At 49.6% G+C, this 17,015-nt stretch overlaps 1 long non-coding RNA gene across 3 annotated transcripts; it reads left to right on the forward strand.

The window, feature by feature from the left end:
• The first annotated feature begins 8 nt into the window (after window positions 1-8).
• LOC137211982 (uncharacterized) lies at window positions 9-14,374 on the forward strand. 3 transcript variants are annotated; one of them, XR_010937307.1, is made up of 4 exons: window positions 9-6,440; window positions 7,430-7,868; window positions 8,842-8,962; window positions 11,695-14,374. It is a non-coding gene; the product is annotated as an uncharacterized lncRNA (long non-coding RNA). The 3 variants fall into 3 exon arrangements; XR_010937306.1 differs by having other exon boundaries at window positions 12,185-14,374; XR_010937305.1 differs by having other exon boundaries at window positions 7,430-7,862; window positions 12,185-14,374.
• The last annotated feature ends 2,641 nt before the right edge of the window (window positions 14,375-17,015 follow it).

The raw sequence follows: 17,015 nt of genomic DNA on the forward strand, positions 1-17,015 counted from the left end.
GCGCCCCGCCCCGCCCCGCCCCGCCTCGAGGGCGACGAAGGCCGCTCCCATTGGCTGAGAAGCCGCGCCCGGGCCGGGAGCGTCCGCCGAGGAGGCCAGCGGACCGTTTCCATTGGCCGTGGGGAGTACCGCGTGACTTGGGGGCGGGGCTGCTCGGCTGCCGCGTGGGGCCGCTCCGGGCGCGGGGCTTGCACAGCCAGAGGTCCTGCCTGTCGCGGGGCCTTCCGGCCTTCTTTCCGCGATCGCGTGTCATCCGTGGCCCTTTCGCTCATTACTCTTACGTTCCTTCGCTCCATCCGTTCAGTGCTTGCTGGGAGGCTCCTGTGTGCCCGGCCGTGGGCGCTTATGGAGATGGAGCGCCCAGTGCAGTGGGGTGTCACTCATCAGGGCCGGCCGGACAGTGCGTGGTGGTCCGGGCCGTGGCGGCAGTCACGGGCCGTGGGAACAGCGGGCAAGATCCCTGTCCCTCCGGAGTTAGGGTCCCTGAAGCCTTCTGAAGGATGTGTAGGAGGCAGCCAGCCTCAATTAAGAAAGAAGCACGGGGATATAGTAGGAGGTAAAATTGATAATTCGTGGTGATTGGCTGTGGAGAATGAGGGAGGCTCAGTGGTTCATTTTTATTCTGCAAATATTGATCTTTAGTTATATGCTGGGTGCGGGTCTGCCCTGGGACAGGATGGGTGGGGCTGCCATTCACTGAGAAGAGTGAGGTAGAGGAGAAGTGAGTTGAAGAGAAGGTAATTTGGTTCTGGCCATGTTGTCACTGAGCGGTAGCCTCTGCGGCATCTGAGTGGAAAAGTCTAGCAGGCAGTTGGCCGAACATGTCTGAAGATGTAGATTTGTGAGGCATCAGCGTTTGATGGGAGTTGAAGTTTTGAGAGCAGAAGGCCTGTGAGAGATCTTAGGCGACCTGCAACCTTAGGGGTCATGGGACGAGGGGGCTGAGATACAGGTAGACAGCAGGAGTGTGATGTCTCAGAGGCACGGGCAAGGAGGGAGGGTCAGCTGTGTCAGAGCAACACCTGTGACCTTGTGCGAGCAGCTGTGGCTGGTGGAGGCAGGAGCCTGATGACAGCAGGGCAAGGAGTAAGGAGATGGGGAAATCGAGGCAGGGAGCTAGACATCTGATTATGAAGGGGAAGAGAGATGGGGCAGTGGGTGGAGGGGGATGTGCTCAAGAGAGACTTATTTATGTACTTTTCAGATGAGAGAGACCGGAGTACTTTCATTTGTTTAGATGCTGCTTGAAGTTTCTCGGTCCGGGGAAAGGTCGTCCATGTAGGAGGACGAGAGCAGGAAATGTGGCTCAAGGCTGCCGAGGAGCTGGAGAGAATGGATCAGGTTTCGGTCAGAGGAGTGCTGTGCTCCCCAGGGTGGGCCCCATGGCACTAGGACAGAGAACTGTGGTCAGCGTAGAGGACCCAGCTGAGATGTGTGGCCATTGATCTGGAGGCCCCACTCTCCTAGGCTGTGTGCTTTTCTCCATCATGAGATCTGCACAGAAAAAGGCTGTTCGACTTGTCCAGGGTTGGGGTTAGAAAGACAGTGGTGATGTTGAGGAGTTGAACAAGAGAGTAACTGAAGAGACGGAGCCCGCAGTTCAAGCAGGGTAGGGAGTGAGTGACGTAAGGCCAGAGGGGGCTGGTAGACTGGGAGAAATTGGAGAAATGAATGGATTTGAGGCCTTGCTGAGGAATGAGCGCTAATGTGATGGGAGTAACTGGATGGATGGGCCGGAAGGTTGGGAGAGTATGACACGCGGGTACAGGTGTGTGGGTTCCGGATCTCAGACGTTCTGCCCATGGGAAGCTGTGGCTGAAATGGAGTGGAGGGGAAGGTATTTGGAGATGAAGTCAAGGGACGGAGAGCCCAGGGTGTGGGATGGATGGGCCACAGAGGCCACCTTGGATGGTGGTGGCAGTCGGGTGGAGAGAAGGCTGTGAGAAAGGCTGCCAAAGTCTTCGGTAAGTAAGGTGAGTGACCAGGAGGGAGGTGGGCATGGGTTGAGGTCTGGCTTAAACCTCGGAGAGTGGAGGGGAAATGGATGTGGCCTTGGGGAGCAGGGAGGCTGGTGACCCCACCTCCTGACCCTGAGCTAGTGGACTGTGAGAAAATGAGCAGCCAGTGCTGGGGAGGGCCGTGGGGAAGCCGAGCCCTTAGGGGCAGGGGAGCTAGGTGTCATCTACTGCAGGAGGTAAGGGCTGAGGGTGTGGAGGGCTTTGTGAGCCCCATAGTAGAGGGGTTTAGGCTCTGGAGAGGAGAGGGGTGTTTACTGGGGAGGAGAATCAGAGCAGGGTGGAGGGAGAGCACAGCAGGAGAGGCAGTGGAGGTTCCTTCTGGGATGGTGAACAAGGGATAAACATTGTGAGAACACAGAGTTCTGGCATCCCCAGGGCCTCTAGGGGGTAGGCTGGAGCGCTTCTGCACAGCTGTACTCAGGAGGGGGCCTGGCAAGAGCGCCCCCCCCCCCAAGAACGGCTTTCAGGACATGGCAGACACCTTTTAAGCTGTAGTCCATGCTGACTGTAACTGCTTGCTACGGGGAGGGAGCGTGGGGCCCCCAGGCTGGGATTTGCCCAGGGAATGGCGTTAAGTGTACAGCTGTTAAAGTGACTTCCTCCAAAAGCATCTCACTCAGCCAAGTTTGTTATCTGTAGATAAAGATTTTCAAGGCCAAGCACTTCAGGAAGGCTCTCCATCCAACAAAATCTCTGTCCAGCTGCTGTCTTATGTTTGAAATTCCTTTAGTGGGGGAACCAAAGCTTGACAAGGTCAGATAAGTAGTAGAAGATAAATGGCCCTGGGGAGGAGGACAGGGTTAATCAGCAGATTCTCACCAAAAGCAAGTGTTGAGTGAAGAATGACTTAAAAAAAAATGTTCTGAGCAGCTTCCTTGTTCTTCTGAGTGAGAAGAGGTGATGTTTAGCACCTTTTGAAAATTATTTGTATTGTGATGAGACGAACACCACTAGCCCGACAATGGACCCCGCAGTGGTGGAAACAATTCTAACCCCAGCCGAAAAGTGCTCGGAGAAGGCCCGCGCTAGACCTGCCACCTTCCTCTGGGGCAGCAACTATGCAAGGCTCTTTCCTCTCCTCTCTGCTTTTGTTTCACTCTTCTCTCTCCTTAAAATGCACTCACCCCCCTCACCCCACCCCTGCCCGCCTCCCCATTCTTAGGTGTTTTAAGTTCCAAAGGCCTGGTGCCCTGACTGCCTCTGCCTGGGGGATCGTTGCTGTCTCTGAACCTCCGAGGCATTGCCTCTGACATGTTCATTCTTTTCACTCTGAGCAGCACTGATCTGAGTACATGTCTACACCATTTTAGGTGTACGGTTCAGTGGCATTAAGTACATACACGTTGTTCTGCAACCATCACCACTGTCCACCTCCAGAACTTTTTCATCATCTCAAACTGAAATTCTGTATCCATTAAACAATAACTCCCCATCCCCCTCCCTCCTCTCCCCAGTAACCCCTATACTATTTTCTATCTCTTTTTTAGGTACCTCATATAAGTAGAATCATTCAATAGTTTTCCTTTTGTGTCTGGTGTATTTCACTTAGCATAAGGTCTTCAAGGTTCATCGATAGATCATGTATCAGCATTTCTTTTTTTTAACTAAAGTATAGTTGATTAACTAAAGTAAAGTAATGTTTTGTTTCTGGTGTACATCAAAGCAATTCAGTTATTTATATTTTCTTTTTAGAATTCTTTTTTATATATCATTTTAAGTAATATATATATTTTTCATATTCTTTTTCACCATGGTTTACTACAAGATACTGAATATAGTTCCCTGTGCTATATAGTAAGACCTTGTTTGTCTATTTTTATGTATGTTAGTTTATATCTGCTAATCTCAAACTCCTAATTTATCCTTCCTCCCCCTTTCCCCTCTAGTAATCATAAGTTTGTTTTCTATGTCTGTGAGTCTGTTTCTTTTTTGTAGATAAGTTCATTTGTATCTTTTTTTTTTTTTAGATTCCACATATAAACAATATCATATGATATTTGTGTTTCTCTGTCTCGCTTACTTCACTTAGTATAATAACCTCTAGGTCCATCCATTTTGCTGCAAATGGCATTATTTCGTTCTTTTTTATAGCTGAGTAGTATTCTATTGTTTATATATATATATAAACTTATATATATAGACAATATATTCTATTGTTTTATATATATATATATATATATACACACATACATACACACACACATCTTCTTTATCCATTTATCTGTTGATGGACATTTAGGTTGCTTCCATGTCTTGACTATTGTAAATAGTGCTGCTATGAACATAGGAGTGCATGTAGATCTAATCTCTGGAGACAAGCAGACCATTGGTTGCCTGGTGCTGATGGAAGTGGTTGGGAATGGGACAAGGGAATATTCTGGGTGATGAAAATATTCTGTATCTTGATTGTGGTGGTTGTTACATGGGTGTATATATTTTTCAGAAGTCATAAAGCTATACCCTTAAATTAAGTTTTATTGCATGTTATACTAAGCTCATAAAAAGTCACTTAACATCATTAGTCATTAGAGAAATACAAATCAAAACCACAATGAGAAACCACCCCACATCTAAGATAACTATAATTTAAAAAGCAGCAACAACAGAAAATAACAAGATAAGAGAGAATTAACAAGTCTTGGGGAGAATGTGGAGATACTGGAACCCTGTACCTTGCTGGTGAGAATGTAACATGATGCAGCCACTGTGGAAAAGTTTGGTGGTTCCTCAAAACGTTATAATTACCATATGACCTGGCAATTCTACTCCTAGGTCTATACCTAAAAGAACGGCAAACAGGGATTCAAACAGATACGTGTACTGATACATAAATGTCATAGCAGCATTATTCACAATAGCGAAAAGGTAGAAACAAGTCAAGTGTTTATCAGTAGATGAATGGATAAACGAAATGTGTTATGTACAGTTGACCCTTGAACAACATGGGTTTGAACTGCATGGGTCCACTTATACTTAGATTTTTTTCAATAAATACATACTACTACCTGGTCTGTGGTTGTTAAATTCATGGATGTGAAACCAAGGATGCAGAAGGCTGACTGTAAACTTTACACAGATTTTTGGCATGGAGGGTCAGTGCTTCTCACCCCTGTATTGTTCAAAGGTCAACTGTACTTACAATGGAATATCATTCAGCCATAAAAAGTAATGAAGTTACGATACATGCTGTAACATGCATAAGCTTTAAAAACATGCTCAGTGGGGCTTCCCAGGTGGCGCAGTGGTTGAGAGTCCGCCTGCCGATACAGGGGACACGGGTTCGTGCCCCGGGCTGGGAAGATCCCACGTGCCGCGGAGCGGCTGGGCCCGTGAGCCATGGCTGCTGAGCCTGCGCGTCTGGAACCTGTGCTCCGCAACGGGAGAGGCCACAACAGTGAGAGGCCAGCGTACCGCAAAAAACAAACAAAAAAAACCCCAAAAAAACCAAACATGCTCAATGAAAGAAGTTGGATACAAAAGGACAAATATCTAGGAAAGGAGAATGCTTAGAGACAGAAAGATTAGTGGTTGCAAGGGGCTAGGAGGAGGGAACTGGAGTGATTGCATAATGGGTACAGAGTTTTGTTTGGCGTGATGACAAAGTTTTGGAAATAGTGATGGTTGCAGAACATTGTGAATGTAATTAATGCCCCTGAAATATACACTTAAAATGGTTAAAATGACCAATTATCAAAGAACTAAAAAGAAACAATTTTTAATTTCAGCAAAAGTTGAAAGCAAAAAAACATTAAGATTTTAATTTTGTAAAGGTAATGGTTCTCAGAGATATAATTTGATACTTTTATCTCTACCTGCCTACCCTACATTTTCACTGTGATGTCTAAGAGATGCCTCCACCTCAGCTATGTCCAAAGCCATGACTTTCTGCTTCCACTCTGTTCCTCCAGATTCCTTCCCCCATAGTTGACCCCTCCTCTGTTTCTCAGGCCCAAACAATGGCATCATTCTTGGCTCCTTCCTTTTTCACAAACTCCAGATGTGAATTGAAGAAAAATAAAGCTGATTCTATCTTTGAAATATATCTAGACCTACTCATATATGAGCACTTGCTTTATTACAGGATTACTACTGGTGAACAGCAAAGTAGATTTTCAGTAAATGGTGCTTCATCAGCTGACAATCTAGATGGAATGAAATCAAACAAAAATCAATTGCAAGTGAATTGTGGATCTAAATGTGAAAGGCAAGATAAGCTGGAAGATGACACAGTAGAATATCTGATCTCAGGGTGTGCAAAAATCTGAGGGCAGGAGACTTTGGTCTGCTGTGTTTATGATGTATCTCCAATGTAGACGCCCAATATTTACAGAATGAAAATAAAAGAAACTTCAACATTCTCTTGAGCGATATACACACATACAAGTACTTGGATCATTGTGAAGACACACAATGTTCTTAAAGGTAAGATTTAATGTCATATAAATGTCACTTCTCATTAGTCTATCATCTAATGAAATCCTAATTAAAAACCCATTCAGGGAATTCCCTGCGGTCCAGTGGTTAGGACTCCGTGCTTCCACTGAGCAATGAGGTGTGATAAGGCCTACCAGGAGGTAAACAATATTTTAAAGCCACAATTATTACCATTTTGTTGAATCTAGGACACTGTGTATTATAAGGTGCATCACTGGTTCGTGTGCCGCTAAGAAAAACACTGCCAACTAGCCTATGACTTCTTAGTTGCCTCCTGATTCAAAGATCTCACAGGTGTGAATGGCACTGACACATGGATTCTCAGACAGATTAACAACAAAAAAAATTAAAATGCCAGAATAGACCCCAAAACCTATGTGATTAGTAGAAGATTAATATTGCAGATAGCTGGGAAAAGAGGGATCTTTCATCGACTGGTATTGAGAAAATTAGGTGGTCATCTAGGAAAAAAGCCTCCTATCTCACACCTGATACACACACACACACACACACACCAGCTGGACCAAAGATGCAAAACCAAAAAACAGTTGTAGAAGAACTTGAGGGATAATAATTTTTATATTATCAGAATAGGGAATACCTTTCTAAATATGTCATAAATTGAGAAACCACACAGAAAGACTGATAATCCGACTTCTTAAAAGCAAAACCCAGAGGCAAGGCCGACACTGCCCCACAATCTAAGTGAAAATACAAAAGGTAAGCTGGGAAGTAGCCTGGCTGCTCCTCCCACAGAGGGCTTGACCCACCCCATCTTATTTCCAGGGTCCTCATTCTCCCCAGACCCCCACTCACATGGCTGCTGCCAGTGCCAGTCTATATGGGACCTCAGCCATCTCCTAAAATTCGAGGGTTATTTTATACAAACATAGTGGGTTGAATGGTGGCCCCAAAAGATGTGTCCCCTAGAATGTACAAAGGGACATTTTCTTTTTTTTTTTTCTTTTTCTTTGCAGTACACGGGCCTCTCACTGTTGTGGCCTCTCCCGTTGCGGAGCACAGGCTCCGGATGCGCAGGTTCAGCGGCCATGGCTCACGGGCCCAGCCACTCCGCAGCACGTGGGATCTTCCCTGACTGGGGCACGAACCCGTGTCCCCTGCATCGGCAGGCGGACTCTCAACCACTGCGCCACCAGGGAAGCCCAGGGACATCTTCTGAAAGAAGGGTCTTTGTGGAATGAGTGAAGGATCTGAGATGAAGTCATCCTGGATGAGGATGGAGGAAAGTGCTTGGAGCCATGCCAGTGACAGCACGCATGCCGAGTTGCAGGCCACGTGGGATGGTCGGGTGGTCCTGGTCTGGGTGCTCTTCTGGAAGTTTCCATTTACCTACCTGAGCTACCCCTCCGCTCCTCGACCCCACTGCCTGGGGAGAACTTACAACAGCAGGTACAGGTAACACATCCTCTTTAACGGGTGGCAGCCCGGCAACTCCTGCAAAAGGTCCGGCAGAGGCCCATTCAGACTGGGCCATCCACACGGCATGGCCCCTCACTCCCAACCACCAGCCCAGCCCCGCAGCCGCTGACAGGGCAGGGAGCGTGGCCTGAGGAGCAACTGCAAGCGCTCTTGCTGCCTGGGAGGGTGTTTCCAGACCTTGATCCAGGCACACCTGGGAAGGGCTGGCTGGCTGACTCAGGCTGCCCAGATCGGCCAATCCTTGCCCATCAGGGGCTCACAGTTGCAGAAAATGGGCCTTGCTGCACCAGCCAGGTCCAAGGAACAGGTGTGAGGTCCTGAGGGTCAGGATGGACATGGGGCTGTGACTTCGGCTTGTTTTCTAATCCTTTTAACTGACCCATGAGTGGGAGGCAACTGCAAGAAGACCCTCTCCTCACAAGAGGGATCTAGGTGTCAGGGAGAGGAGGGCTGGTGGGCGGAGACAGAGGCCTGGTGCCTGGGTGCAGTGGAAGCCTCTGGAAGAGCCAGTGGAAGGAGGCTGCACAGAGTGAAGCCCAGGGTCGCAGACATGTCCAGGAGCTGCTGTGTGTTAGTTCAGGCCCTTCTCTGAGCTGCTCAGGGTCAGCTCTGACGGACAGGTGGGGCTGGGGTGCTTTGCTTCGAGGGCTATGGGCGCAGTTCCTGTGTGCCCAGCCCTGCGGGGGTGCCTGCCCAGGTGGGCCCTGTGGGCTGCTGGGTGCCTGCTCAGGTGAGCTCCATATCCTGGGAGGTGCCTGCACAGGTGGGCCCTGTGCCCTGGGAGGGGGCTGCCCAGGTGAATCCCATGCTCTTGAATGTGCCTGCCCACGTGAGCCCCACGGGCTGCTGGGTACTTGCCCAGGTGAGCTCCATATCCTGGGAGATGCCTGCCGGAGAGAGCCTCCTGTGCCCTGGGGGGGGCATGTGAGCTAGCGTCCTCTCTTTGCAGCCGGCACGGAGTTGCTTAGCGACTCCCCCCGTGGACACCATGGACACTGCTGGGATGAGATGAGAACCAGGAGAGGCTGCTGGTGTCTGAACCTCTGCCCGGGCCCGTCTAGAGCAACGAGGTCAGTAGGTGGGTGCTGGCTGCTGTGCTGCGTGAGGGAGGCCCCATGGGTACCTCTTGTTTCTTCCACCTGACACCACGGAGGCACCCCCCCCGCCTGGGACAGAGGGTACAGCCTGCCCCAGGCAGGTGGGAATTCCTGATGACCCTGTCGGGGACACCAGAGGGACGGAACAGGCAGGAGGGGAGTGGGCGCCCACGCAGAGCCATGGGGCTCGGGGCCCAGGGGGCCTTTCTGGGTCTGCGTTGGGAGTGGACGAGCAGTGGTGAGTGTGACCCAAGAAAGCTGCCCTGGTGACATGAGACTGACCCCGCTCAGGGAGACAAGCCTCCCAGGTGACTCCCAAAACAGGATTGGAAGACAAATCCTGTTAAAAGAAAGTTTTGTAACATGAATCCTGCTGAAGGAGAGGTTTTGCAAAGCTGATCCCCTAAGAGGAGGCTCCATGAGCTCTTCCCCTCAGGGGGGGACGTGGAGCCTGCCGGGAACAGGCAGTCCCCCTGGGCGGGCGGCGGGTGCAGAGCCCACTCTGTGGCCCCATGTCTGTGCTTCTGGGCGGGTAACTTGGCTTCTCGGAGCCTCAGCTTCTCAGTCTGTTCAAAAGGTGATGGCAGCATGGATTGACTAGTAAGTTGCCCAGAACAGAGTAGAAAGGGGTCTTGTGGAAATTGCACAGAACATCGTCTTTAGGGGAATCGCAGGTCCCGTTTCCCACAGGTCTGTCTTCAGGATCAGGAGAGCGGATCTAAGCAGATTTGCAGTAGAGCCTGGGGACGGGCTCGGTTTGGTGGGTCCTCCTGTCTCCTGAATCATGGACGGGGAAGCTTCAGCGGGCAGTGGCAGGTTCATCCCACCTCTGGAAGTGTCTGGACTCCAAGGCCCAGCAGCCCCTGAGCCCTGCGTCTGTGCCCCTCGGAGGCAGGTGGGACAGGCTGACCTCCTTCCTTCCCAGGACATGTGAGGTGCAGGCTGTCGTCAGGGAGAAGCAGGGATGGAGGGGTATCCTGTGTGGGAAGAGGACATGGGGCAGCTTGTGTACGTGGATGTCCACACCAGGAATGTGGGTCAGTGCAGGGGGACTCGGACACCAGGAGGTGCAGCTGGTGGGCCTGAGTAAGCAGGGCTGGGGGTCCCGTGGAGGCGGTGGGTCGAGCTTCACCCGTGCTGGGCCTTGGACTCCCCAGCCTTCCTTGTCCTGGTCACTGGGGAGGAGGGGCTGAGCGGTGCTGGTGGAGTGACCACCAGGCCTTGCCAGTGTTGGCGCCTCCGGCTGTTGTCAGGGAGCCTGTGGGGTGTGGGTTCTGCTGTGCCCGCCAGGGAGGAGGTCTGGAGGGCTCCGGCAGGAGGCACTGGTGTGGCCAGCACCTGTGCAGAAGCTTCCAAGCCAGTGTCCAGAGAGAACCCCTGCCTGTGGATTTCAAGTCCACATACACAGATCAGCTTCTAGTGGGCTTGGATTATTTTCTAGACACAAAGTCCTAACACCCTGTGTGTCCACGGCACATGGAAAGGCACATCTGATGTGGTTCCAGGTGCTGCCTCTGGACCCCCTCCTGCCTGGACGCCGCACAGCCAGTGTCACCATGTCGTGACTGTGTGTCAGGCGGGGGGCAGGGGGGAGAGCAAATGGTCCAGGCCCACGAGGGGCCGTGCCATCCACGGAGCCAGTGCTGTGGCTGTAGGTGTGCCCTCCGCTCACCCCACTGGCAGAGGCTACTATCCCCTTACAGATGGGGAGGCAGTCGGTGTGGCACCTGAGGTCGGGGCCTGTGGCTGGCAGGCGGTGGCGGTCAGCAGGGGGTACGCACGAGGTCAGGGAAGGCTCTCAGTGTGTTTACAGAGAAGATGCGAACGTGGGTGCAGGTGCAGAGCTGCCTGCAGATACTGCTGTGAACGCCCCTGAATTCTTTCCTGAGAATATTGGCGGAGGGGCATTCAGACAACAGGGCAAACAGCTTGTTCTGGTGGCTGTTGTTGGGGAAGCGGGGCATAGACAGGGGCTCAGCCCGCAAAACCCTAGAACCGCCCCCAGAATGGCAGGAAGTGGTTCTTCCACCTACTAGACGTGGAGGGAAGGAGTGAGGTCTGCGGGGCCACCTTCACTTTCGGGGACTTGCTGGGAGGCTCGTATGCTCAAGGCTAAGATGGGTCACAGCACACAGTAGGGGTGCATGGCGGGATCCCTGTGCTGGCTTCCTTATGCCCCCTCCTTCACTCGAGGGTCTTGAGAGTATCTCTTCCCCCAGTGAGGAAGGGTAAAACCGTGACATTTTCCCCCAGGGAAGCTCATTAGGGACTTGGCCCCCAGCTGGGGCTGGTCACCTGGCATCGTCTGCCCTCAGCCTCCAAAATGCCAGTGCCCAGAAGGAGAACCAGTGTTCAGCATGAAACACATGGTTTGTGCAAACGGCGTAGGTGCAGGGGCCGCCCCTAAGGGGAGGGAGGTTTAGATAAAAGCAGGGAGCCGTTCCCCAGCTGTGGTAGCTTCCTGGGGCGGCCATGACAAATGACCACAAATGGAGCCTCAGAACAGCAAAAACCGATCCTCTCTGTTCTGGAGACCAGAAGTCTGAGATCAAGGCGGCTCAGGGCTGAGCTCCCTCCCGAGGCCCCAGGGGAGGAGGCTTCCTGGCTTTTCCAGCCTTTGGAGGTTCCAGGCGTCCCTGGGCTCCATCTCCGTCTCCATCTTCACGAGGCTTGTCCTGTGTCTGTCCTCTTCTGTCTCTTCTAAGGACACCTGTCACTGGATTCAGGGCCACGCTCATCCGGGATAAACTCATCTCCAGATCCGTAAATAGAGTCTTTAGATCCTATTTCCAAACAAGGTCCCATTCCCAGGTTCTGGGGGGCCAGGATGTGGACATAACTTTTGGAGGGGGCCCATTCAACCCATACCGCAGCCCAATTCCCAGACGCTGACCAAGGGCCATCCATGCCTACTGACCTTCCTCAGGACAGCAGTCAGGTTAATGATGTTCTGTCTTTCTGCACAGAGGCATCTTTTGTTTCATGCACTTGATGGGGGGAAATGCTGCTGGCTGACCTCCCAGTCTTTCCAGGGACCATGCCGAGCTATCCTCCCTGGGAGTGTGGGAGCACGGCCAGGGCACCCTGTATATGCTCTGTGCTTACTGCTCAGTGGTCATACACCTGCTTGGGGCTGGGCACCCTCAATAGGCTAGACTGGCCCCTGGACCACTGCACTTTCTACCACATCAATAGGTGCACTATGTGCGGGCCTACGACCATGATGTGTGGACAGGCACTCATGCCTGCCGCATGGCCTCCAGCCCACCATGGACCCTCCAGTCCTGCTGTGGACACCACCATCTAGTCATGGACTCCCGCTCCTGCTGTGGACACCCCCATTCCATTAACCCCCAAGAGACCTGCTGAATAGGGGTGAGAACTCCACTGAGAAGAAGAGACCAGGGATGTGCATGTGCCTTTGAGGAAATCATTGCTCAGAAGACTGCAGCATCTATCAGCAGTCTTCTCCGTGATCTCTTGACCTTTGCTCTTCCTCTTTTCATCTGGTATCTTGCCAGATCGTTCATGGAGAAATTAGGTCATATCTGGCAAGAGCAGAATCGTCTTCCCAACACATGAGAAAAGAACAGGCATGGGCCCGCACCCATCTTATCCTTCCCTGCCTAACCGGCCCCATCAGGTCAGGAAGATGTGTCCCTCCTCCTGTCAGAAGCCAAATCCCAGATAAAGAACTTAGATGTAAAGGAAACCAGAATATTGTTTTGAGCTATGGACACTTTAAAAAAAAACCAACAACAGCAAAAACAAATGATCAAATTTCCCAAAATATGGATGTTACAGAAAAACCCGAACGAACTTTTGGGCCAACCCAATAGGTGCAAAGAAGGGCGCGGGGACCTTTCTACTCTTTCTTCCCCAAAGCAGGAGAGAACATATCCTCCCCCCCAACCCCCACTCCTGCCGCCATGGAAGACGTCCTCCCTCTGCTGGAAGGAGAGCGACATTGTTACCGTCAAGGGAAGAAAGTGGAGAATGAGAGAATTCTGTACAAATGGAGTTTGTTAAACGTAATTCTCATACTCCTTCACTTCCCCACACAGTGTACTTCCTTTTCCACAGTCGCCTCTCTTTGTTCAACACAACAGAAAAGCATTTAGGTTTTGCCACTTCTCTGGGTCTTTCTTCATTTCTGTAGTGGGGCACCCTGTGTCTTGTAAATCTTATGGGAAATAAATGTGTATGCTTCTCGCCTGTGAATCTGTCTCCATTTAGTTCTCAGGACCAGCTGTCAACTCTAAGAGGGTGGAGGTATGGTTTTGTCTCGGTGACATTTTTCTTGTCAGCATCTTTGAATTCTACCTCCTTCCTTGGCTTGATTCTTCAGTATGCTGACATGCTCTCAGCTACCATCTTCAGAAACTGTGAGAATGAAACACATTCTTTTTTTTATTTTTTAAATTTATTATTTATTTTTGGCTGTGTTGGGTCTTCGCTGCTGCGCGCGGGCTTTTCTCTAGTTGCGGCGAGCGGGGGCTACTCTTCGTTGCGGTGCGCGGGCCTCTCACTGCGGTGGCTTCTCTTGTTGCGGAGCACGGGCTGTAGGCGTGTGGGCCTCAGTAGTTGTGGCACACGGGCTCAGCAGCTGTGGCTCACAGGCTCTCGCGCGCAGGCTCAGTAGTTGTGGCGCACGGGCTTAGTTGCTCTGCAGCATGTGGGATCTTCCCGGACCAGGGCTCGAACCCATGTCCCCTGCGTTGGCAGGCAGATTCGTAACCACTGCACCACCAGGGAAGCCCATGAAACACATTCTTACCCTATGATCCAGCCCTCAGAATTTTTGGTATCAGTGGACCCAAATGAGTCGATTGCTTACATCTACTCAGAAACCTGCACCAGGATGTTTAGGGCAGCTTTATTCAGAACTGCCAGAACTTGGAAGCAACCAAGATGTCCTTTAGGAGGTGAATGGACACATAGACTGGGCTACATCCGTGCAACAGAATGTTCTTCAGCACTGAAAAGACAAGAGAGAGATATGGAGCCATGGAGAGACAGATGGGGCACCTGAAATGCATATTACTCACTGAAAGAAGCCAATCTGGAAAACTGGCATACCTTAGGGTACCAACTACATATGATATTTGGGAAAAGGCAAACCATGGAAAGGGTGAGAAGACCATTGCAGCGCCAGGGGTTTGTGGCGGGGTTGAGGGGTGAGGGCTGATAAATAGGTCGAGCACAGAGGCTTTTTAAGGCGGTGAAGCTATTCAGTGCGATACAGTCATTCATGGTGAAATACATTTGTCAAAACCCATAGAATGTACCACACCAGGAGTGAATCCTAATATAAACTGTGGACCCCGGTGAAGGTGTCCATGTAGATTCATTGATAGTGACTGACACACACAATGTCGTTGGATAGTCAGGGAGCGGGGGGCTCTGAGCACCTGTGGGGATGGGGACAGGGGGAGCAGCAACAGCAGAGCAGGGCATATGTGGGACCTCTCTGTACTCTGCCCAATTCTGCCGTGAACTCAAAACTTCTTTAAAAAAATAAAGTCTATTTAAACAAAGAAACAAACATTCGAGTAGTATCACATGGCTGCTCGTCTTCAGTCCTCAATTTTTTTTTTTTTTTTTTTTCCCGGTACGCGGGCCTCTCACTGTTGTGGCCTCTCCCGTTGTGGAGCACAGGCTCCAGACGCGCAGGCTCAGCGGCCATGGCTCACGGGCCCAGCCGCTCCGTGGCATGCGGGATCCTCCCGGACCGGGGCACGAACCCGCGTCCCCTGCATCGGCAGGCGGACTCTCAACCACTGAGCCACCAGGGAAACCCAGTCCTCAATTTGTCTGGGCCACTTGAGAGTGGAACTTCAGCGGACATTGTCCTTTCAACCCGCATCATTTCAGAGTTTCATCTGACATCTGCTTTTTATCTCACTACAATCTTTTTTAAGATAATATGTCTTCTTTTTTTTTAAATTGACGTATAATTGATGGGCAATATTATATTAGTTTTCTGGTATAACACATAGTGACTTGATAGTTTTATACATCACAAAATGATCACCAAGATAAGTCCAGTTACATGTCACCATACAATGTTGTTACAGTATCATGGACTCTATTCCCTATGCTGTATGTTACATCCCCATGACATTTGTTTTATAACTGGAAGTTTGTACCCCTTAATCTTTCTCACATACTGCGCTCATGCCCCCAGCCACCTCCCCTCTGGCAACCACCAGCATGTTCTTGGGATCTGTGAGTCCATTTCTGTTTTGTTGTGCTTGTTCTTTTGTTTTGTATTCTACATAGGAGTGACATCATAAGTTAGCTCTCTCTGTATGACATATCTCAGCATAATACCCTCTAGGTCCATTCATGTTGTCATAAGATTTCATTCTCTTTTATTGGCTGAGTCATATTCCACTGGGTGTGTGTAAATATGTACATGAAATCTTTCTTACCCATTTGCCAATTGATGGATACTTTGGTGGCTTCCATATTTTGGCTATTGTCAGTACAGCTGCCATGAACATAGGGGTGTGTATATCTTTTTGAATTTGTGTTTTTGTTTCCTTCAGAAAGATACCCCCAAGTGTAATTCCTGCATCATATGATAGTTCTATTTTTAATTTCTTGAGGAGCCGCCATAATGTTTTCCGTAGTGGCTGTACTAATGCACATTCCCAACAAAAGTGTCTGAGGGTTCCCTTTTCTCCACATCCTCGCCAACTTTTTTTTTTTTAATTAATTAATTAATTTATGGCTGTGTTGGGTCTTCATTTCCGTGTGAGGGCTTTCTCTAGTTGCGGCAAGTGGGGGCCACTCTTCATCGCGGTGCGCGGGCCTCACACTATCGCGGCCTCTCTTGTTGCAGAGCACAGGCTCAGTAATTGTGGCTCACGGGCCTAGTTGCTCCGCAGCATGTGGGATCTTCCCAGACCAGGGCTCAAACCCGTGTCCCCTGCATTGACAGGCAGATTCTCAACCACTGCGCCACCAGGGAAGCCCCCTCACCAACTTCTTATTGGTTGCCTTTTGGATGATAACCATTTTTTCAGGTGTGAGGTGGTAATTTCATTGTTGTTTTGGTATGCATTTCCCTGATGATAAGTGATGTTGACTATGTAGTCATGTATGTGTTGGCCATCTGTATATATTCTTTGGGAAAATGTTCGATCTTCTGCCAATTTTTTACTTGGGTTTTAGTCTTTTAGACGTTGCATTGCATGAATTCTTCGTCCGTTTTGGATATAAACCCCTTTTCCGATGTATTGTTTACAAATATTTTCTCACGTTCAGTAGGCTGCCTTTTCATTTTGTGGATGATTTCTTTGCTGTTGAAAAGCTTTTCTTTTAGGTGGGATCCCATTCGTTTATTTTGCTTTTGTTTCCCTTGCTTGAGGAGACAGATCCAAAAAATATTGCTCAGACTGATGTCAAAGAACATACTGCCTATGTTTTCTTCTAGGAGTTTTATAGCTTCAGGTCTTACGTTGAAGTATTTGATTCATTTTGAGGTTATTTTTGTAGATGGTATGAGAAAGTGTTCCAAATAGATTCCTGTGCATGTTGCAGTCCAGTTTTCCCAACAAGATTTATTGAAGAGGTTATCTTTTCCCCATTGTATATCTCACCTCCTTTTTCATAGGTGAGTTCACCATACATAATGGGTTTGTTTCTGGGCTCTCAGTTCTGTTCCATGGGTCTATGTGTATTTCTTTTGTGCCAATACCATACTGTCTTGATGTTTCCAGGCTTGTAGTATAGTTCGAAATCAGGGAACATGATATGTCCACGTTTGTGCTTCTTTCTTAAGATTGTATTGACTATTCAGGTTCTTTTGTGTTCCCACACACATTTTAGAATTCTTTTTTCTAGTTCTCCAAATAATCCCATTGGCATTTTGATAGGAATGGCATTGAATCTCTAGATTGCTTTGGGGTGTGGAATCATTTTAACAATACGAATTCTTCCAATCCGTGAGCATGGTATGTCTCTCCATTTGTTTGTGTCCTCTTCAATTTCTTTCAACAGAGTTCCAGTTCTCCGAGTA

Source organism: Pseudorca crassidens, chromosome 19 (genome assembly GCF_039906515.1).
Source record: "Pseudorca crassidens isolate mPseCra1 chromosome 19, mPseCra1.hap1, whole genome shotgun sequence".
NCBI classification, from domain to species: Eukaryota; Metazoa; Chordata; class Mammalia; order Artiodactyla; family Delphinidae; genus Pseudorca; species Pseudorca crassidens.